General features: G+C 42.3%; 1 protein-coding gene across 4 annotated transcripts in view; it reads left to right on the top strand.

Annotated features, from left to right (window-relative positions):
- Positions 1-410: 410 nt before the first annotated feature.
- Positions 411-6,246, top strand: part of arhgap9 (Rho GTPase activating protein 9) — a 53,802-nt gene continuing 47,966 nt past the window's right edge. For all 4 annotated transcript variants that reach the window (XM_072684756.1, XM_072684755.1, XM_072684754.1 and 1 more), the window contains exon 1: positions 411-500. The gene's annotated coding sequence lies outside the window, so the exon portion shown is untranslated. The remainder of the gene's footprint in view (positions 501-6,246) is intronic.

The following is a 6,246-nucleotide window of genomic DNA, read 5'->3' as shown; positions in this document are numbered from 1 at the left end:
CTGCTTCACAGCTCAATGCTTGGGGGCTTTGCAGCCCCCTCTAGCCCACGCCTGGCATTAGGCAGAGATGGTGCCAGTAGGTTGATGTTTGTCTACTCCAGATAGTCCTATTCTATTGGCAGTGCTTCTCTACAGGGTGTCAGCAATGGGTGCAACTGGTAGGGGTGTCCACAAACATCTGGACATATAGTGTGTGTGTATACACAGCCTACAGTGTATACAGTTAGTTTTTGGCCAAACTAAAACCACTTAGAGGCAGTAAGTGTCCTTGCTAGTGCGCTACTTCTTTGTCCCAGAGAACGTGTGTGCGCCGATGGGAACACAGCCAGTTAGTGAGCGTCTCCCCCCCCTCCCCCCTTGTCACGTGACAGGGGACTAACAGGTTCTCGCTCGGGGCAGAGTGGCAGAGCGCGCCGCTGCTGCATCGGTGAGTTGGAGGAGGCATAAAACGCTGTGCTGATTTTATGGCATTTGGAATAAACAGGCGCCTGAAGCAACGGGTGAGTTAACACACAAACTTGGTTATTTAGATTAGCTCTTTTACAGATTTACAGACTCCTGCGCCTTCATTTTTACATATAGTAGCATGCATAATATACCAAATTACATGCATATACCATAAACCATGATATAGAGTGTGTAAAATGTGTATTTACATTAATGAGAGTAAAACACAGGAGAGGGTGTGTGAGTTTCTTGCAGTTATTTACTCACTAATTGAAAGACTTTTACTTATTACATGTGGTACGTATATATATATATATATATATATATATATACATACAGAACAAGGTGTAAAGAAAATGAAGCCAGTGGACAGTTTGAAAGAAAAGTGAGCTTTAGCTCCTGAAGGGGTCTCACTGGGGTTCAGCAGCAGTTTACAGTATTTTCTGTGCCAGTCTCCACAGGCTGCTTTGTTTTTAGCCTACTTACTTGCCTCCTGCAGACTCTGTGTTCTCAGGGGTGCTGGGAAATGTTTGCAAAGTCTTATCTGCCTTTTCTCTAAGGCCTGCTTTAACATAGATCTGGGCGATACTGATAAAAATGCAATATGCATATTTTCATTATATTCCCAACTATATCACATTATTAGATCATACCTCATTTGCATTAGTAAAGTTTATGAGCCCATCAAGAAGGGCTGCTACTCCTTGCTTATAAAACGTCTTACAGAAACTGGTGCAGCTTATCAGCTTCTCATAAAATCACCTTAAACCTGTTTATTATACTGTTTATCGGATGTTTATAGATTTCAGAAATCAGGCTGAATCATCCAGCGTGTGATATACGCTACACTCAGCTGTCCGTTCCTGTGTGCGATGGGTAACGTGCACAAAACATGGACTAGATGACCTTAGAGACCCTGCTGGTTCAGAGGCCGTATGTCATACCATGGATTATTGATCAGTTCACTTGCTAAACGCATGTATTACTAACAACATTTATTTAATATTAAAACCTCTCTGTGACACTTTCTGACACTTCTATCTCTGTAGATTAACAACCCACAAGCGCACGAGGGGCTAGTGTGGCCGGCGTGTCAGCTTGAATTTACTTGTATCTCTCAGACAAAAAAAAAATAGTGCACAATTGGGCCATTGAGCGCTGAGGGACAGTGTTTGTGTTTGTGTGTGAGAGTGTGTGTCCGCATGGTGATTGCGTGAGCTGGACAGAGCGAGAGGAAGACGGGACAGAGGGGCAAGTGGGCAGGGCAGCCCACATGAAGGGGGTAATCTAGCGTAGACGAGCACAGCTCTAGGTCACATTTAGGGCCTGGGTGGTAAAGTACCGGAGGCAAGTGCAGGTTTATGTAAGAGCAGTGGAGTCTGTAATATTGCATAATCTCTGCATAAGTCTGCGAATGAAATGCCCTCTGTCAGCCAGGAGCAGGAACAGGGCGAGATGGCAGGAGAAACACTATAACATGTGAAATATGTCACAGTATTTACTTATTTCTGAAGTTGTGAGGCAACACGTACACCAGTAAAACACTCGTGCTACATTTTGAAAGGCCGTGAAACAAGGGCGACACTGTTTTTGTCTTAATTACTTCCAAAATAAGTGTTAAAAAGTAACAGCCGGATTTCCTCTAAAGATCAGCACACAAAAATGTAGTGGCAGAAGAGAACAGCGTAGTGGTCTGGCTTCTGATTGGCTGCCTGTTGGGAATCTAAGCAGTTATACTGAAGAACGTGTGAAAGAACATGCCAATGGATGGTGTGGTGTAGCAGGTAACACCTTGAGCTGGGCAATATGACGATATTTCATCGTATTGTGATTATTTTTTTTTTGCTGTGATACACAGCATGCTTCTCTAAGCACATAGAGGATATTGTCAGTGCCTAATAATTACTGATCAGCTGCAGGTTTCATTATGAACAGTGTAATTAGACTGGTTTATTTAGATGAAGAGCAGCAGATGTTGAATAAAAATCACTGTATTCAGTACAGGAGAGGATCTGAGTAGTAGTTTATAAGAATCTGTTGCTACTGATGTTGTTAGTCTGTGATTACATGTATCATGATTAATATTGTGTATCGTGAACAATGTCTTTCACTATCGCAATATAGTATATTTACCAACACCTATAATTAAATAATATCTATCAATATCATTCGAGCTTCAGCTGCCCCCTCATGGACAGCTGTACACGTGCATTTGCTGACAGCCCGAAGTGAAAGAAGCATGTGGACTGAGGCGGTAGATTAAGCAATAGAGTAAGAGAGGGAGTGTGTTATTGAAATTACAGCTGTACCTCGAGTGTTGCTTTGGAAAATAAATAAATTAACAATAAATAAATTGAACGCAGCATTTGATATGTTTGAACGTTAGTGCTTCCTTCCGCCGAATTATAGCTAGTTCCTTAATAAGCAGCTTGTTTCTCCGTCACAGTAACGACCTCCACTCTCTCACTGAACAGCCTGCTGTTCCTTCTCCAGCTCCTAACACAGACCAGCTAATTAACCTCTTCATTCATGTTTTCTTTAGCTCTGGGTGTTTACGTTACTTCCGGGTTATGTATATGATTTATAGCAATGGTGATCAATGGAGTGATACAGTGTTGGAGCACTTCTCAACCAATCAGCCTGCGTGGCCAGAACTAACTGTTATATTAATAGTAATGTTACAGGATTTTACACAAACATAACTCAATATGCAGGGTTACACTGTGTTACACTGCAGCTCCACCAGAGTTATGTAGCGCAGTAGCATTCTTCTTGTTACAGTCATTTGTTTTTCATACTTTAAGATAAAATTGTTACCTTAAAAATGTTGGGTTAAATCAACCAAAGTCAGTCAATAAAAAATAATGTCTGTAAAATGATCAAATAAATAAATACAATAATAGTATTAATAATAATAATAGTAGTTGTTGTCCGAGTATCCACATAGATTGTCTGTTGTATCTAAGCTAGCACAGTATTTCAGTCTGTCTGATGATTTAATACTAGAAGACAAGATTGTATTGGTCATCTTTAAAACCTTCTGCTTTGTAGGTTTTAATCAGTTCTTTTAATCAGTTCTGTGTTGTTGAGTAGTTTCAGTAAAGTATCATGACTTGCCAGGTTGTTTGGTCAGTTCAAACACACGTATCTGCCAATGGCTTCTGGTTCCATCTATTTGCATGTCGGGCATGTCTTTCCCTACCTTCTTTCCCCTTGTTTTACCTACCATCACTGTGTTGTCTTTCCTCTAACTTGAGTAAGCTCTTTACAAAGGGGCTACAAATGGTTAAATGGTTAAAGATTCTTAGTTTGATGGTTCTTCATTTGCCTAAGTCTTTCTAAAACGTCCTAACAAAACGTCTACTTCTACGTCTACAGATTTGTCACATAAACTGAAGATTAGTTCGCAGCTCTGCTCTTAATGACGATGGATCCCATTGTCCTCATAAGTCCCCCTAACATTGCCGAACGTCTGAATCTTTGGGAAAAGAAGAAATTTATGCTTAAGAACGGTTGGTAAATAAGGCACATGGTTCTTTAAGGACACAAAATTGGTTCTTTTATGGCATCGCTCAAAGAACCATTTGCAGCACCTTTATTTTAAAGCAGCATTATGTGAGAATTGGGCCGATTCTCTGAGTCTGCGTTCTTGTCTGTACTTGTGTTTCTGTGGACTTGTGAAACGTCATCAGCTGCAGGCCAAGCACTGCTCCATTCAAAAGTTCATATACAGCCAAGTACAGATGTGTACGGATGCATCAGGACGTGGCTTGTGTGGACTTGGCACAGCCAAATACCCCCCAAAATGGGATGCGCACCACACTGCTGTTTCAATTGCATGATTAAAGTACGGCATCCTTCAGTTCTCACATGAAACACACCAGGGGACTGAGTCGAAGTTGGCAAGTCAGTACTACCAAGTACACCTGTCCGCACTTGGCGTGCTTTGTATTGAGAAGAATCCCCCTTGGTGTTTTATGCTCCTAGGCTCCCCCTACAGTTCAGAAGTGGAAGTCGTGCTTTGAGCCACCCCTAAAGGATTTTTGAGAGATACAGAACCATCACTGAGACGGAAAGAAGCCTGTGGATTGAGTTAGTAGAGTCCTATTACAGGATTTTACACAAATATAACTCGGATTGCATTACGCAGTTTTCGTGAGAGTTTTCGTGTGCCAAGCCGTGGCAGTAGCAGTGACAGAGATGCTATTCTCCCTATTACAGTCAGTAGAGTATCGCAATGATTTGGATGATGAGGCTAAATGCTTCACAATGTTGCCTTAAGATGGTAAAATAAGGAGGAACATCAGCAAATGGAGAAAGTATGTATGGAAATTCTCTCTGCAATGCAGTCATATTCAGATACCATGATTTTAATGGAAGTATCCAGCACTGATCAGGACAGAGCCAGGCCTCTCAGCCCTGAGCGTCAGGATAGTAGTGTGGGTCATTATGGGGAAACAAGGATGTGGTCAACATTGTTTCAGAATCATAAGACAACTCACTCAGCTTTAATCATGGTGCTCTGTCTTTACTGACACGGCACTCACAGTTTCAGTTTGACTCTCTTGAGGCTCTCTGAGCCGTGGGCACACGCTGAGTTTTCGAACATCCGCCCGCTTTCTCTAAAACGGTTAAAGTGGAGCAAGTGTGCGTCTCCGAGCAGACCTGCGTCTGTCAGGAGCATGTGATATTGTGGTGAGTACACTACTGACCCTACAAGAAGGAACAGAGAGACACACACACACATACACATACACACACATGCTCACACGCACACTGACATACAGTCACACACCACGCTGTAATGTGTTTATGAATTTTCAAGTGACCTTTCACACACTCACAGGGTCACATTACGACTATATATGTGTGTGTGTGGGTGGGGGGGGGGGAGGGTTGTTCTTAAACATTTTAAAGAACCAAATCGTACAGATTTAGTTATACAGCCACAGGGACTAGACATTGTAAGTTGTACATTTATATATATAAAAGCAGACGCTTTTATGCAGAGCAAAAAATATGTCCAGATGTTTGTGGACACCCCTTCTAATAAATGCTTTCAGCTACTTTAAGTTGCACCCATTGCTGATGTGACACAGATGTGCAAATGCTTATCTAGTCCCTGTAAAGAAGTATTGCTAATAGAATAGGACTTTCTAGAGCAGATAAGCATGAGCTTGTTGACATCATGCCTAATGCCAGGCGTGGGCTAGAGGTGTATAAAAGCACCCCCAGAACTGAGCTGTGGAGCCGTGGAAGGACAGTGTTCTCTGGAATGATGGATGGTGCTCCATCCAGTACATTTGGGATGAGTTGGTTAGTTGAGGATGAGGTGAAGTGGTTATCATCTAACATCCTGACCTCACTAATGCTTATGTCACTGAATGCAATCAAATCCGCACAGCTATGCTCCTCCAAAACCTAGTTGTAAGCCTTCTTCCCTGGACAATAGAGACAGTTCCTCCAACAGAAACAAAATAAAGCCTGATTTTTCTTTCTCTCTCTCTCTCTCTCTCTCTCTCTCTCACTCTCTGGATCAATGTGGCTGCTGATCTGCTGCCGTAAGCTCAGTGTGAGCACTCAGCCTCATCTCTGTGTTCAAAGGCCTGTAATGGAAAAATCACACTGACACGTGCTCCCATCACTCCAGTACAAAGACACACACACACACACACACACCCCATACGGGGCATAATCAAGCTGTGCAACTCATTCATGCACTGTGGACCTTCGTAAAGCCTTTCCTCAAACAAAGTCTTTGAAAGCCTGGAAGGAATACTCCAGCGTTTTCCAAACTAT

The sequence above is a fragment of the Salminus brasiliensis genome, chromosome 7 (assembly GCF_030463535.1).
Source record: "Salminus brasiliensis chromosome 7, fSalBra1.hap2, whole genome shotgun sequence".
In the NCBI taxonomy this organism is placed as follows: domain Eukaryota; kingdom Metazoa; phylum Chordata; class Actinopteri; order Characiformes; family Bryconidae; genus Salminus; species Salminus brasiliensis.
The sequence above is the reverse complement of the archived record's forward strand: the minus strand, read 5'-3'. Positions and strand labels throughout refer to the sequence as shown.